General features: G+C 42.9%; 1 long non-coding RNA gene across 1 annotated transcript; it reads left to right on the top strand.

Moving 5' to 3' along the window:
• Window positions 1–14,224: 14,224 nt before the first annotated feature.
• Window positions 14,225–15,223, top strand: LOC115143665 (uncharacterized). The gene is made up of 2 exons (XR_003865690.1): window positions 14,225–14,527; window positions 14,949–15,223. It is a non-coding gene; the product is annotated as an uncharacterized LOC115143665 (long non-coding RNA).
• Window positions 15,224–18,048: the final 2,825 nt, after the last annotated feature.

The raw sequence follows: 18,048 nt of genomic DNA, 5'->3' as shown, positions 1-18,048 counted from the left end.
ACCTGCAAAATATATATATTTTTTTAACTAGGCAAGTCAGTTCAGAACAAATTGTTATTTACAATGACAGCCCACCAGGGAACAGTGGTAGAACGACAGATATTTACCTTTTTAGCTCAGGGATTTGATCCAGCAACCTTTCGGTTACTGGTCCAACACTCAAACCACTAGGCTACCTGCCGCTGAATAACTATGTGTATGTGACCAATAAAATTGGATTTGATTAGATTTTGTTTTGTTGTTCCTCTGTTTGACAAAGAAGGGCTGATGCAGGAAAGAGGCCAGGTCAGTCCAGTGTGGTGCTTACTAATTAAGACACACGTAGGGAGGAGGACTCTCTTTCTCTCTCTGTCTTGCTCTCTCTTCGTACATATCCTATCAACACTCTACGTTGCAGCTAGAAAGAGCAAAGGCCTCTGGGAATTCAATGTCTCCTTGTGATCCCCATTGTTCAAGGCCTACCAACAGACCACTACGCGAAGCAGGAGGAAGGTTGACGGTTGCAATACACAGTCATTTTTTTGTAGCTGAAATCCACCACACAAATACACAAACACACATGCGGACACACAGACAAAGATACACATTTGGTTTACTATCCTTGTGTGGACCAAACAAATGATTCCCATTCAAAATCCTATTTCCCTAGTTGTAACCCTAACCCTTAAGCCTAAAATAGCCTTTTTTTTCATGGGCGATTTTAGCATGTAATTCTTTTTTTTTTAGATGCATGCCAGCAATGCCACAACACAACACGAAACAATACATTAATTGCACTATAATGGTGACAAACAGTGCCCACAAATGTAATTTATGAATCAGCATAAGACATTTTTGGACTCCCGGTTGTTGTGATGTGTTTGAACAGGAAAGCGGCTCGGCGGTCCATTGTGGGCAAATTTTGTCATCAAAGAGAAAGATGCCGGATTTACAATTCCAAGATGAGAAACTGTTCAAAACGTATGTGCAATGCCAGTTGCAATGCTTGCAGTTAGCCACTGTCACCGATTCCTTACAAACCACTCATTGTTGAATTTGTGATCTCCAAATTGTTTATGTCCAGTGGCCGATGAGCACCATAGCGTTTAATCTATATTTTCTCTTCATTATTTCTCTTCATATGACAAGAATTAAAAAGGATTTGCCAGTAGACTTGATTCATGAATCATGATGATGACTGCTAGCTAAGATTGTGAAAGTAAGATTTTGACATGATCAGTCCAATCAAAGCTACTGTACATATAACGTGATTTGACGTCATTTCTGTGGCCAATGACCTTGAGCCTTCTTGGAAGGGAACTTCTAATCTAAGTCTATGGCAGGACACAGGAGGGCTCATTGATGTCTCCCCTTACTAAAGGTTGGTGACATAGTGTCCCATAAGTGACAGAACACTGAGCCAATCACGGTGCAATGCTGAGCCAATCATGGTGCAATGCTCCTATTTTCTGCTGGCCTGCCACAACACCACAGGAAGCACTGAGCTAGTCTGAAACACCTGCATTTTGGAGCTGCCTGATTTTATGTAACTTTATTAACTCAATGATACATATAATTTTTACATTGTTTTCACACTGATATGTGACACGTATTAATGCCAAAATAACATGCAAAACAGGCAATCCCCCCCCCCAAAAAGAAATATCCACCTGCCCTGAATGACGGTCGCCACTGAGCCTTTTCCCTTGTGGGGATCGAAATATCTCCAGTTATTCTCCACTGTGTGCCCTCTTATCCAGAATGTGTTGCCAAGTATATGTTTTTGTACTTCCCCATCTATCATGGCTGGGGGAAGCACTGGTGGTTCCTGAGGAAGACAAGCTACCTTATCGTGGCGCATAACTGGTTTGAGACCGTCATCATCTTCATCATCCTTCTCAGTAGCAGGGCATTGGTAAGAAGGTTAAGGCATACACACACACGTTTTACTATCCTTGTGGGGACCAAACAATTGATTTCCATTCAAAATCCTATTTTCCCTAAACCCTAACCCTAAACCTAATCTTAACATTAACCCTAACCCCAAATCCCTAACCCTCTTAACCAAATCCCTAACCCTAACCCCAACCCATAAACCTAACCCTAAACCAAACCGCTTAGCCTAAAATAGCTAGGGGGGGGCTGCAAAATGTTTCTACTTCCCCACTTCTGGTCCTCACAAGGATAGTGAAAATGAATGTGGGCACTCGGGTGACTGGTTAGGCCAGGAGGATGACTCAGTGAACAGGTGAACCATAGTTAGATTGTTTGGTGAAATGGAATGAAAGGACACTGAGAATTGCATATTCCTTAGTCTCATTCTTGTTTAAGTTATTCAGCGTGTGTGTTGGAAATCAGGAGTAAAAACAATAATATGCCATAATGCATAAGCCAAATTATCCTAAACATTTTCACATTTCAATAATGGAAAATAAATATTCACACATTTACGAGTAACAATAATTTCTAGAACCAGATGATAATAACAGGAATTCATAAAATCACTCATTTCAGCACTAATATAAGTTAAATCATTTCGAATATAACAATCAGAATTCATCTGAGTAATTTCATAACTCAGACTGGCAATATAAAGTACTAATTAACAGTCATTAATGAAAGTGCTACCAAAAGAGAGCACAGACTCTACGCATCATAGAATACTACAAACAAATTTACCTCCAAAAATGACAAAGGGAAATGTGGTCCGGGAGCTGCATTTATAAACAAACGTGAGTCAACTTAAACAATCACCCGCATCATGGAAAACAGTCAAACCAAAATACATTTATATTTCCTCACATTATGTCTTGGACACACACACAGGAATCTAAAGGATTAGGTTGCTGGAGAAAATGGCAGAGATTAAACAACAGTGAAGGTAGAGTATAATGCCAGCCTTTCCTGACAAACTTTTTTTTCCCAATGTCTTGACTCGACATTCCACTCCAGGTATGTACTTGGTCACTTACCAACAGGCCACAAGGCACAAGGTGATTGAGGGTCAACCACCATGACTACTTGTCCAACATTCATGTTTTCCACTTCGCCCTGCCATTTCCCACATTGTTGCAGGCCCAGCAGGTAGATAAAACTGGCCCAGAAATGATCCGTCAGGATCTGGCTATGGCGCCAACTGCATCTGCAGATAAGGTTATTGTTGGCAAACATGGCCTGGGGGAGAGAAGAGTCTTGCAGCCCCATCAGGAAAATGATAGGGGCGATACGATCCGGGTCTGCGACATCTGCAGAGATGTAGCCAAGGATCTTGAAGTTCAGCATCCCGTCCACTTCAATTAATACAGTGCGAAATACGCTTCAGATACTGTTCGGCTCTCCAGGACCACCCGGAGAGTGGTTTTGATGGACTTGCTGCAAAAATGAAGAGCATTAGGGGTGTTAAACTTGAAAATCGCCTGTTGGTCAGCCAGCAGTTACTTGAGAGAAGGCTCCATAGCTTAGTATGTACCCTGCAGCTCAGCATCTTCTCTCTGAAATTTGTCCTCCTGTCTGACAGAACCTAAAATGGTTTTCCTTGGCAGGAAATGAAGCAATGGAGTGACATGAGGAATGCATCAGTGTCAAGTAAATCCAGGTGGACACATCGGGTGGTAAGACATTTGAAAATTATGCCCCAATGCTTCTCCACTCGGATGCCTATCTTGATGGAGAAAGGGTCAAAGCAATCAACATCCGTGGACCAGAAAGGTGGCTTGAACAAGCGTAGGCGAGCAGAGGGCAAATCTGTAATTTTGAAAACCTTTTGACTTCTCACCATTTGTGGCAGTCTGTGCAGGAGAACTGATGCTTCTGAATGTCCCATTGGCTCCTCAACACCCAATAATTCCACCTCATCTCACCCTAGATCCTCTCCGGGCCAGGATATAGTAGGGTTTCATCTCAACGCTTAATGATGAGCTTGGTGAGAGGATGGTTGGCATCCAGAACTATAATGTGGATTGTGCCAAGTCCTAAGTCCTATGTTTGAACATTGGAGGGAGGGCATGGAGATGAGTGCTCTTCGGTATGCTCTTAACGATCAACTGAGTGGTTGCAGCCAGCAGGTCTTGGAGCGTTAGATAATGAGAGGGGTCTGAAAGTGTTCGACTTTGCCCTACTGAGACGCTGTAACGCTGTAAATTGGGCAGTTTTCTTCTGTGCATTAATCTCTGCCGGTTGATGAAGAGGAACAGGAGGTATTGGCATGTGTCTGGCACCGCCTCCTATCTTAACTTAAAGAACATATTCTGGGCGATCTGCCAGATGGTCTTTAGGAGGGGGTCAAGTCATCCCCCTTATATCTTTACCAAGCACAGGCAGGAAGCAAGGATTATTTATGACACTAAATCAAGATTAACATTATCAAGGCCGTCTCTTCACAAGATATCATTTTTCATCACATTCCATCTTCTTATCAATTGTGTGATTAAAAATCATGACATTTTAAAGGTAAGGATTAGATTTTGGCTTCTATATCAAAATACATCTATATCAAAATATATCACAATATCACAAGACCCCCTCTCACCCACATCACGCCCTGTTGTAAATCAAGGAGAGAAGATTCAGGTCTCCCTCTCAAATGTTCACCAGAGGTAATGTGCCTTTGTTTCGAAGACTTTTCCAGACGAAACACTAACATGTACTAAAGCGAACTACTCAGAGGTGATCTAAAGAACACTACTGACATTTCAGTTGTTATTTTGTGATGTCATTAAGTGTGTAGTATACAGTATGTCAGTATGGGTATTCAAACACAGCTATGGTCTTCATGTGTTTGATGCCATTCCATTAGATCCGTTCAAGACATTATTATTAGCCGTCCTCCCCTCAGCAGCCTCCACTGGCTCCTTCTCCACTCCGGAAGGGATTGACCCTATTCCTGGAGGTGTAGGTGCGCCCCTGTACCGGGTTGAGGGCGAAATTGTGAAGAAGATGACAATTGGGAGGACCGTGGTGGGAATCTGGCACAGAATGGGAGTCACTAAGTGGACTGGCAGGAATGTGTGTCAGGATGTGAGTTTGGCACCTGCTGTGGGTTAGACGCAGGTGTGATAGATGGAATAGGAGTAGCGGCCATATCACTGTCTTGCCCATTCTATCTTTCGTTCAGGTAAAGCTGCATGTGACTGTTCATCCATCTGCTAACAGATATCATCAGCTTCCTTTTCATCCTCAATTTGATGCTGTATCTCTTCCAAATCCATCCGTTTTATCTTCTCCTTTAAAGCAGCTGTCTGAGAGTCACCGAGGGCCACTGAATGCTGCTAGCTGGCAACGCTCTCAGAGGTGCCACTACAATATGTGGAATCAGAAGTGGAGCTCCCACTCTTGAAGTGTCTGGATTTGGACTTGGAGCCCTGACCTGTGTGTCTAGATCCTGAGTGTTCTGTGGAACTGGACCTAAAGGAGAGCGGTCTTGAGCTTGAGACTACTCCTTGTGGTGTGGTATTGGCCTTTGATACCAGTGGCTACACTTCAATGGAATTGGATAAAGGACTAATTGACTGGGGTTGGACAAGGGCAAGGGAACTCGCCTTCCCATGACCCTGTGCGGGTTCCCCATAACCCGTCCTGCGATGTGAGCCACTGTCACATCCACTTGTCCTTGTGTGTCCTCCTCAAATTTTCCTGAGAGGTGGGTTAGTGGTGATGGGAGGGTTAAAGGTGAGATCAGCAGTCAGAGGATATACTGCCTCATATCCATAGCCTGGGATGTCTAGGCCTCTGCCAGCTCTTGGCAATGTTGCTCCAAAATGATTTGGTAAGGGGGAGGGAGGCGTTTCTCACGTTGGAGCCTTGATAGTCCTCCTGGAAATGGACATGGACACATCCTTGGTTCTAGCCCCCAGGGAATGGGTAGTGTTGTCCTCGAGTTGGTATTGTGGCTATGTTTCCATTCCACCATCTGCCATATTATCTTCCTCCATCTGGTTCGAAGGACCATTGAAAATGAGTGTGGGCACTCGGGTGACTGGTTAGGCCAGGAGGAGGACTCAGTGAACAGGTGAACCACGGTTAGATGGTTTGGTGGAAGGGAATGAAAGGACACTGAGAATCGGATATTCCTTTGTCTCACTCTTCAGCGTGTGGACTTGAAATCAGAAGCTAAAACAATCATTAATCCTATACTATAATTTATAAAGGAAATCATCATAAAAGTATTCACATTCCAATAACGGCAAATAAATATTCACACATTTTTGAATAACATTTACATAACCAGATGATAATAACAGGAATTCATATTCAGTCATTTCAGTACTGATATAAGTTCAAGAATTTTAAATATAACAATCAGAATTAATCTGTTATTTCATACCTCAGACCGACAATATCAAGTATTTGTTAAGGCCAGGCACCACACCCTCATCTGGTAATTTATCCCCCTTTGTAACGGTTTTCTTGAGTTGAAGGAGAGGCGGACCAAAATGCAGCGTGGTTACTTGTACACATCTTTAATAAAGATGATCAGTATACAAAAACAATAAACGTGAAAAAACCTAAACAGCCTATCTGGTGCAAACAAACACAGAGACAGGAACAGGAGGTGCTGAAGGAGGGGGTGCTGGAGATGAGGTGGGAAGGCCACTCCTCTCCCATCGATCCATCCTCTCCATCATTTGGTCCATGGCCGAACCAACCCTATGAAGAACGCTGGTATGATGGAGGACCCTCTCCTCCATCGATGGGAGAGGAGATGCGGCTGCTCCTGCTGATTCCATGTATTTTTTTTGGTGCGGGATTTCTGTCACGGGATACTAGGAGTGGTGGGTTGGAATCAGGCGCAGAGAGCAGGGTTCAGTATATCGTGATTTATTCTCCTCCACAAAAACGGTCGTGCCAATATACACGGCGCATAGACCAGCCCAAACACAGGACCAAACAGTCCGGAGAATACACACATGGAAACCACAATCCAACAGAGTAACAAAAACAATCCCGCACAAAACAAGGGCGGGACAACCTACTACATATAGGGAAGCTAATTAAACTAAAATACACACAGGTGAAACTAATAAGACAAAAACAACAGACAAACGAAAAAGGGATCGGTAGCGGCTAGTAGGACGGTGACGATGACCGCCGAGCACCGCCCGAACAGGCAGGGGAGCCAACTTTGGCGGAAGTCGTGACACCCTTAATCATGTCACAATCAACTTTTACCAGTTGAATGTACACACAAATATAACACTTTTATGTAATACAATTTTTCTGAAATATTTTATTAAAATATACAAATGAGTAGATATCTCATTAAATATGCACATATTTGTATATCACTGTATGTCAATACATTTTTTGGGACACTGGATGAAGTCAGCCTAAATATTTTGGTTTCATTTTCTTAAGACACTCCAGGACCGATCAGATTGTGGATGAATACTTTTCTCATCCTTCTATCTGTAAAATACTATTTTTGGCATGTATCTAAAATAAATATTTTAAAACATATCAACATTTCCCTCTGGGAAAGTCTGGGGAATATTTCTAAGGATAACCACACAACGTTTGGTGCTTTTGAAGCTGAGAAAAATGTGTTGGTAGCCCTTTTCTGCAGTCAAATGACCAAATCCCCCTCTAGTAGCCTCATGGTTGGAATGCTATTCCTATTTTTCATAACGGTTTTGTTATATTTCAGTCTTCTGTGATGTAAAATGCCTTCGGAAAGTATTTGGACCGCTTGACTTATTCCACATTTTACTACATTACAGCCGTATTCTAATCTGGATTAAATAAATACAAATCCTCAGCAATCTACACACAATAACCCATAATGACAAAGTGAAAACAGGTTTTTAGAAATTGTGGCAAATTTATTACAAACAAAAAACTGAAATACCTTATTTACATAAGTATTCAGACCCTTTGCTATGAGACTCAAAATTGAGCTCAGGCGCATCATGTTTCCAATGAACATCCTTGAGATGTTTCTACAACTTGATTGGAGTAGACCTGTGGTAAATTCAATTGATTGAACAGGATTAGGAAAGGCACACAACTGTCTATATAAGGTCCCACAGTTGACAGTGCATGTCAGAGCAAAAACCAAGCCATGAGGTCGAGGGATTGTCCGTAATGCACTGAGACAGGATTTTGTCGAGGCACAGATTTTTGGGAGGGTACCAAAACATTTCTGCAGCATTGAAGGTCACCAAGAATACAGTGACTTCCATCATTCATAAATGGAAGAAGTTTGGAACCACCAAAACTCTTCCTAGAGCTGGCCACCTGGCCAAACTGAGCAATTGAGGAGAAGGGCCTTGGTCAGGGAGATGACCAAGAACGTGATGGTCACTCTGACAGAGCTCCAGAGTTCCTCTGTGGAGATGGGAGAACCACCCAGAAAGACAACCATCTCTGCAGCACTCCACCAATCAGGCCTTTATGGTAGAGTGGCCCGACGGAAGCCACGCCACAGTAAAAGGCACATGACTGCCCGTTTAGCGTTTTCCAAAAGGCACCTAAAGACTCTCAGATACTATAAATAAATTGTAAGGTAATGAAGCACAAGCCATTTCCTGGACATTGTAAAACTGAGTACACGAAGCCCTCTTTAGATTCTGGGTAGAGAGCGCACTCTAGTATTCTCAAAATGGTGTAGGACTGAGGAAATATCCTGTAAAGATTGGAAAAACAAACTTTAGTGTTGCCTGGACATTTAATGGGATTTTTGTAGCAATTTAGTTTTTGTTTGCAAATGGAGGCCCCTGTGGAGTGGATCTTTTAGCCGTTTCAAGGTTCACAGCGGGGCATGCCGGACAAAGAGACACAACTACAAATCCAGGCCACTCTGCCCTCCGGGAGATCGATGGACTTCAAAAACAACTTTGAACGCGATCCCATTTATTAATAATTTCACATCTACTTAAGATGCACCTCACACTTTCTCCTCTTCTCCCCCTCTTTTCTCTCCTTTCCTCTTTCCCTCTCCACTACCGTCTTCCCCTCTCTCCTCCCTCTCCTCTTCCTCTGTTCTGTTCTCTCCCACTCTCCCACTCTCTCCTCTCCCCTTCTCTTCCCCTTTCATCTCCTCTCTGCTTCTTCTCCAGCCCACCCCTAATGGTGAGATAGCCTTTTCATCTTCGGTCCATGCTCAGACATCAAGTCTGGTGCTAAAATACTAATAAATTGGTCTCACGGAGCCAATAGGGATTGTGTTCTGTGAGGGCTGTTGTTGAATTGTGGCATCAGGATGCATGGGGACATTCTGAGACTGACGAGTGAGAGTGGGGTGATCGAGGAGTGGGAGTAGGGTGGGTAGTGGAGTAGGGTTGTTGGGGGATGGGACTGGGGCATTCTCATCCTACAGTAATAAAAACAAGCATATTGAATCCCACCAAGAAGGTCCTTGAAGATAAGGCTGAATATTTCACATGATATGCCTCTTAGAGGGTCACCTCCACCAGTGTTTCACTCTAGCCCCCTCTCTAGAGGTTTTGGCACAATGAGAAACAATCAATCATACCCACAATCACAATCATACCCACATCCTGTAGTGTACTGAAAACCTGTTGTTAATGGGCGACTTTGAGGACCATAATATGCACATCACTCACAAATGAAGAGATATATTTGTAATCTCTAGTGCAGGCACAATTACTGTCCAATCGTCTTATCCGACAATTATGGATGAAGACCGTCATGAAAATAAAATAACCATAACCGTTTTTAAAAAGCTGTTCATTTTGTAGAATGAACAGCTGACTGAAGACTGGAAGGCCGGACATTTGTGCAGTTGAGTCCGTTGTCGCGGTAACATGGACTCTTTACAAAGTGATGAAACTTTGTTGCTCCTTGCTGAAAAAACCAAGGTATTATAGCGAACAAGTCTTTGGTTGCCAAGGCAACACCCCCCTCCCTGTAGTTAGAAGCGGAGGAGAGGAGAAAATGTGCATCTTTCAAACGATTATAACGATGACCATGATCATTTTTCTGACCAATAACCATCATCCAAAATTCCATGACCATCACAGCCCTAGTCATCTCCCTCAGAGTTCACCCCACTTGAAAATCCCCTGGGTGGAGGAATAGTGGTGGGCAGACTGGGACAAAGAGGGAAATCCCCAGCCTTTGTCCTACAATGAGATGTTCAGGTTGTGGAGGAGAGGAGAGGGATGAGAGGGGCTTTACACCTGGTGGTGTCAGCTGTTTGAAGGGAGGGAGGGAGGAAACAGAACAGTTGCTCCACCACCGTGTATCTATAGCAACCAGGAGCACCCTTTAACTCTAATTATTTTCTTTCCACATAGGAAGTGATTAAAAGGAGAATCCAAGTATAAACGATGGAGAAAAGAAGATTCTTCACTGAACTGAAAACCAACCTTTAGTTTATCCTCTCCTCTGAAAGGTGTGCTTTTGAAAATGTAAAATTCCCCTTCCATACAAAATCAACGGATGTTCTCTGAGTTTCAAACACTATTCCAACTCTGGCTGTGTCTGAAATGGCACCCTCTTCCTTATATATTGTATTTCTTTTGACCAGAGCCCTATGAGCCCTGGTTAAAAGTAGTGTGCTACATAGGGAGCCATTTTGGATGCAGGCACTTTTCTTCTGTCTGCCCCCCACCCTTACTCCAGGGGGCCCAAAGATTTCTCTGGGGGCTTCTGACCTTGGGAACGGGTCAAATCCTAGGGTTTTAAAACTAACAACCTGAGATCAAATAGCAGTCCTAGAACAAATATGGTGAACAATTGAATTATATCATCTGAAAGTAGTTTGGATGGACAGAAGAACAGTAAGCTGAGCAATAGGGGGCTACGATTGCCACTCTACTGTGGACTCTAGAGCAGAGGAACTTTACCAATCTCCCTCCATACCAGTCAACTGAAAACAGAGGCAGCACATCTGTCTCAAGTGGCCTTTCCCTGTTCCACTCCTCATCTCTTTCAGGCGGAGCCAAGATAACCAGAAAAAACAACAACTCCAAGCCACGGAGTCCCCTCTTTATGGGGATTGAAATCAACGTCACTGCATGTCCTGGGAGACACCTGAGAGGGTAGGTGCTAGGTAGGAGGATTGGGTATCAGGAAACAGGACTGATCAAACAGGGAGTTTGAGGACCCTGTGCTGCTAACAGATAGATGACAAGAATTTGGAAGGAGAGAGGGGGGGGGGGGTTAACAGAGGTTCGCAGTCTTCACACAGGGAACAGTAGGAGGCTGGAGAAAGAGACACAGAGACACCCAGCAGGTTAGTGGATGGTGTTGACACTGCAGCTGGGTGGGAAGAGGAGGAATGGAGAGGGGGCAGCGGGGTGGACCGAGGAGTAACAAGCAGGACTACAATGGGCTTCCCTCATCACATGACCAGAGAGTAGAAACCATATTTACATGTGATACAATGCATCACTCAAAATCGTAGGGGACAGAAGCTGTGTTAACATAGCCATTGATTTAAAAATAAAGGAGAGCCGCACACTCTAGGTGCTCAGATGCAAAAAAAACTTTTTTATTTAATTTTTAATTTTTAATTTACCAACATTTCGACAGCCAAGCTGTCTTCATCAGGGTATAATCAAAAACATGGCGGGATGGCCCGTTTATATAGTGTCAAGACACACAGGTGTCTGTAATCATGGCCAAGAGTGGCCTAATATTTCTCAAATATAATTTATAATTTCTCAAATATTAAAATGGCATAGAAAGTGCAGCATACAAAAAAATACAAATGGATAGCATACGATCGTAGATTCATTTTTTTTCTTTAACATAGACATTGATACCTCCTGACAGAAACACACATTACCACAACATCCCTTTCCAGACGTTCTCTGGTATTATTGAGCTTCGTGTGAGACTGACATATCATCACACTTAATGGCTGAGCCCATATGAGACATTTAAAAGGGTAAAAAAGCTCAAATTATGATCATCTATATGTGCAAAGGTGAAATCACTTCAAATGACCAACACCACCAACTTCTGAGTCTGAGTACAACCTGCACATTAACACAATAGGCTGGTATTTGGTTCAAGGTAGGAGACCTATAGTCCATATTTCTGGCTTTGCTCAGAATGCTTGGGTATGGAATGGATACCCTGGGAAATTGACCATATGCATCTTTTGTAACTCAAGAATAGCTGATTATATGCAAAAAAATAAGAAACAATATCAGATGTGGTAATTCCTCCTGGAAGTTATGTTCATGCTAACATATTCCACCCACTCATTTCCAAAGAGGTCTGTGTTCTTTCTTGATGGACCAGAGCCATACTAGCTTTATGGCACTGTGATGCAGGCCTTAGCTTTACATACCATTATCGCCATCTAGTGGATAATGAAGTAAATTACAAATCCAATCTGGAAATACACCCTGGTAGCAAAGCTTCGTACTTATAACTAACCCAAGATAGGTCATCTGCGTTGTTTACAATGGGAGAAAATTAACACAGTGGGCAGAACCAGCAATGATGTGAGCAAGTACAGTGAGCTCCAAAAGTATTGGGACAGTGACAAATGTGTTGTTTTTCTGGCTCTGTACTCCAGCACTTTGGATTTCGATTGATAGAATGACTATGAGGTCAAAGTGCAGATTGTCAGCTTAAAGAGGGTATTTTCTTCCATGTAGGGAGAACCGTTTAGAAGTTACAGCTTAGTTCCCCCATTTCCCCTAGTTCCCCCACTTAGGTCCCTGGTCATTTGCGTGAACGTACTTTAGGCATGCTGCAAGGAGGAATGAGGACTGCAGATGTGGCCAAGGCAATAAATTGCAATGTCCGTACTGTGAGAAACCCAAGATAGGCGCTACAGGGAGACAGGACGGACAGCTGATTGTCCTCGCAGTGGCAGACCACGTGTAACAACACCTGCACAGGATCAGTACATCCAAACATCACACCTGAGGGACAGGTACAGGATGGCAACAACAACTGCCCGAGTTACACCAGGAACGCACAATCCCTCCACCAGTGCTCAGACTGTCCGCAAAAGGCTGAGTGAGGCTGGACTGAGGGCTTGTAGGCCTGTTGTAAGGCAGGTCCTCACCAGACATCACCGGCAACAACATTGCTATGAGCACAAACCCACCGTCGATGGACCAGACAAGACTGGCAAAAAGTGCTCTTCACTGACGAGTAGCGGTTTTGTCTCACCAGGGGTGATGGTCGGATTCGTGTTTATTGTTGAAGGAATGAGCATTACACCGAGGCCTGTACTCTGGAGCGGGATCGATTTGGAGGAGGAGGGTCCGTCATGGTCTGGGGCGGTGTGTCACAGCATCATCGAACTGAGCTTGTTGTCATTGCATGCAATCTCAACGCTCGTTCTGTGCATGATTTTCTGGAAGACAAGAATGTCAGTGTTCTGCCATGGCCAGTGAAGAGCCCGGATCTCAATCCCATTGAGAACGTCTGGGACCTGTTGGATCAGAGGGTGAGGGCTGTGGCCATTCCCCCCAGAAATGTCCAGGAACTTGCAGGTGCCTTAGTGGAAGAGTGGGGTAACATCTCACAGCAAGAACTGGCAAATCTGGAGCAGTATATGAGGAGGGAATGCACTGCAGTACTTAATGCAGCTGGTGGCCACACCAGATACTGACTGTTACTTTGGATTTTGACTCCCCCTTTGTTCAGGGACACATTAGTCCATTCCTGTTAGTCACATGTCTGTGGAACTTGTTCAGTTTATGTCTCAGTTGTTGAATCTTGTTATGTTCATACAAATATTTACACATGTTAAGTTTGCTGAAAATAAATGCAGTTGACAGTGACAGGAAGTTGATTATTATTTACTATATAAGTGACTGCAAAAATACATTATTTCCAATTCATTTCTTTTGGGCACAAAAAAATCTGAAACTCAACCAAAACTAATTTCAAATGCATCCAACAAATTTGTAGAGTCATAAAGCTTAATGTAGTCAATGCTTGCTATGAATTTGGGACCAGGTACATAAAGGGAAACCACTAGACACTATTTTGGTGTTTCTCCAGTTACACTACATCATTTTGAGTGATGAGGGTGTTTCAGACATCATTATGCACTATAGCTGGGAGAGTTAAGCCTGCTGTCAAGCTAAAAATGAATGGAGTCATGTTTTGTTGCAATTATGGCTTTTGCATTTCGCCGATTGCATGATCACGCTATCACACGAGTAGATATGGTTATCCTTGTTCAATAGAGCCATTGGACTTCTGCCAGGATCTGCCAGGATATTGCAACATATCTAGGTTGACTCATTTCCCCGGGCTTTGTAAAGAGTACATGCAACCTGACGGGGGCCATACTTTCTTGTATCACCCTAGAAGGCAGACTTTTCAAAACAAGGGGGTGGTGCAAGTTTACAGATTCACAGGATCTATGTTCCCGTGCATTGTCTATCCGAGACTGCTATATAATGAGGTACAATCGCTGCTTCTAATTATTCCTCTTTCCAAGAAGAGCTGGATGACTAAACATTTGTTTTATGTTCATTTACATTGGAACATACAGCCCTATTTATTTGAGCCTGAATACACTGAATAGGTGTTGAGACAACGAGAAAATAATTGTGAGACCAGCAAGAAGCGGCGGCAGCCTAGACCAGCTGGACCAGGACTCAGAAAGGTAAATGACAAACGAGTAAGTTGTTTTGCTGTAAGTAGCTAGATCGATTCGGCCATAACAGGGCTTACTAGAACCACTACAAGCCAAGCTAGCCAAGTTTAGCTAGCTATCTAGCTGTTTTGTTTGCTATACCTAAAATGTACTGCAGTCTAATTGTTATAGCTAGCTAGCTAGCTAGCTAGCCTCAGCGCCTCTCATTATGAGCAAATCTGGAGAAATGTATTGATGTGGACGGCCGAGAGTAAAGGAATGACTTTGGCTTGATGACTCACATAAATCTTGGAGTAACTATACCTGTGTGTTGTAATGAACTATCTAACATATGTCTCATATTTTACACTATGCTGCTACAGTAGGAATACAGACAGTACACAATGATTGCCCATGAATGTGTAATAGCGTTTTCGTCTTCCTCTCACAGACAATACCGCTTGCATACAAAGAAGTTGATTACTCTCAAAAGGAGATGTGGAAGGTACCATAATAACTCCAAAGTGACTCGGAACACCTCCCTGCACCACCCAAACACACCATATGCATGTATTCCCTTTGAAGAACTGTAGAACTTATTATAAACATTCATAGTATATTTTTATTGTCGTTTTTATATCTCATACATTGCCATGACTGTTCCTGCACACTGCTATGTAAACTCACCTCGGTCTCCAGAGCAAATAAATGCTGTCTTGAATACAAGCCATGTCTACTTACTTTCCATATTGACAGATTCTTCTATTGTTTTATTAATACATGTTTACTTGCCAACAAATTAGTTTAAATGATACACATGCAGAGAAAAGAAACATGCATCTTTCTGGTAAGAAGGGGGGCGGGGGGGGGGGGTATGTCTTATTTTTAACGAGATGTGGTGTGATCATAACAACATACAGGAACTCAAGTCCTTCTGTTCACCTGACTTCCCAATTAAATGTCGACCGCATTATCTACCAAGAGAATTCTCTTCGATTATAATAACAGTATATATTCCCCCCTAAGTAGACATATCGTTGGCCCTGAACAAACTTTATTTGACTCTATGCAAACTGGACACCACATATCCTGAGGCAGAATTGATTGTAGCTGGGGATTTTAACAAGGCTAATCTGAAAACAAGACTCCCTAAATTCTATCAGCATATCGATTGTGCAACCAGGGCTGGTAAAACCCTGGATCATTGTTATTATAACTTCCGCGACCCATATAAGGCCCTCCCCCCCGCCCTCCTTTCGGAAAAGCCGACACGACTCCATTTTGTTGCTTCCAGCCTACAGACAGAAACTAAAACAGGAAGCTCCCACACTCAGGTCTGTTCAACGCTGGTCCGACCAATCTGATTCCACGCTTCAAGACTGCTTTGATCACGTGGATTGGGATATGTTCAACATTGCATCCAACAACAACATTGATGAACACGCTGATTCGGTGAGCGAGTTCATTAGAAAGTGCATCGGCGATGTCGTACCCATAGCAACTATTAAAACATTCCCAAACCAGAAACAGTGGATTGATGGCAGCATTCGCACGAAACTGAAAGTGCGAACCACTGCTTTTAACCAGGGCAAGGTGACCGGAAACATGACCGAATACAAACAGTGTAGCTATTCCCTCCGCAAGGCAGTCAAACAAGCTAAGCGTCAGTATAGAGACACAGTAGAGTTGCAATTCAACGGTTCAGACACAAAAGGTATGTGGCAGGGTCTACAGTCAATCACGGATTACAAAAAGAAAACCAGCCCCGTTGCGGACCAGGATGTCCTGCTCCCAGACAGACTAAATAACTTATTTTCTCGCTTTGAGGACAATACAGTGCCACTGATACGGCCCGCTACCAAAACCTGCGGACTCTCCTTCACTGCAGCCGACGTGAGTAAAACATTTAAACGTGTTAACCCTCGCAAGGCTGCAGGCCCAGACGGCATCCCCAGCCGCGTCCTCAGAGCATGCACAGACCAGCTGGCTGGTGTGTTTACGGACATATTCAATCAATTCTTATCCCAGTCTGCTGTCCCCACATGCTTCAAGAGGGCAACAATTGTTCCTTGCGTGGTAATTTCCTATATTACTAAGTGAAAGGAGAGTTTACAAACCACACACAAGTCAGAGTTATACTTTAACCTCTTGCTCCTACTGAGACGCTTGCGTCCCATTTAGAGCTCTGGAAATGCAAATGCGCTACGCTAAATGCTAATAGTATTAGTTAAAACTCAAACGTTCATTAAAATACACATGCAGGGTATTGAATTAAAGCTACACTCGTTGTGAATCCAGGCAACAAGTCAGATTTTTAAAATGCTTTTCGGCAAAAGCATGAGAAGCTATTATCTGATAGCATGTAACACCACAAAAGACCCGCAGGGGACGTAAACAAAATAATTAGCATATTCGGCGCTACACAAACCGCACAATAAAATAGAAAACATTAATTACCTTTGACCATCTTCTTTGTTGGCACTCCTAGATGTCCCATAATCACTATTGGGTCTTTTTTTCGATTAAATCGGTCCATATATAGCCTAGATATCGTTATATGTAGACTGTGTGATAAACAAAAAAACAGCGTTTCAAAACGTAACGTCATTTTTTAAAATTCAAAAAGTCGACGATAAACTTTCACAAAACACTTCGAAATACTTTTGTAATGCAACTTTAGGTATTAGTACATGTTAATAAGCGATAAAATTCATCAGGAAGGCGATGTAAAATCCTTAGCTGTCGTCAGGAAAAAAAAGTCAGGAGAGAGCTAGACTAAAATAGCTGGGCGGAGACTGGAGGGAAGTGGTTCCCTTGATTCGGTTCAACCAAGAATCAAAGCTGAATCAAATGACAAGACTCTAGACAACGTGTGGAAGCTGTAGGCGTTGAAATCTCGGTCTTATGTAATTCGGTTCACTTTGAACAATTGCTGGAAGTGGCGCAAGGATATTTATTTCCATTTTCTGTGATCAGGTTTTCCTGCGCTTTTCGATGAAACTGCCGTTCTGGTAAAGCCACAGCAGTGATTTAACCAGTTTTATAAACATCTGAGTGTTTTCTATCCACACATACTAATCATATGCATATACTATATTCCTGGCATGAGTAGCAGGGCGCTGAAATGTTGCGCGATTTTTAACAGAATGTTCGAAAAAGTAGAGGGTAGGAGGAAGAGGTTAAACTCCATATTTTAATAATATGAGCTTCACCATAGCCCTTTGACTCTCAGATCAATTCAGTGTCTATAAATGAATTCTGAGAGTGTCAAAATAATGGCAACTGAGATCTTTTATAGCAAAGATCCACCCCTCCCAACTCACAATGACGAACCACAGGTCTTAGGAAAACTGCACAAAGGAAGTCTTATACTTGAAAGAGGAGTATTCCATAGCCAGACAGCATTAGCTATACATTATTGTTCAGTTTGCTCTCCTAAACTAAGTTCTATCTCATTATTGGTACAACATAGTACCAAAACATTACCTCATCCAATGGCATATATCAATTGTCATTTATAGATAGTCCCATCTCAAATACCTCCCTCCTGG

The sequence above is a fragment of the Oncorhynchus nerka genome, linkage group LG15, assembly GCF_034236695.1.
Source record: "Oncorhynchus nerka isolate Pitt River linkage group LG15, Oner_Uvic_2.0, whole genome shotgun sequence".
Classification (NCBI taxonomy): Eukaryota; Metazoa; Chordata; class Actinopteri; order Salmoniformes; family Salmonidae; genus Oncorhynchus; species Oncorhynchus nerka.
This window is presented reverse-complemented; position numbering and strand designations above follow the sequence as displayed.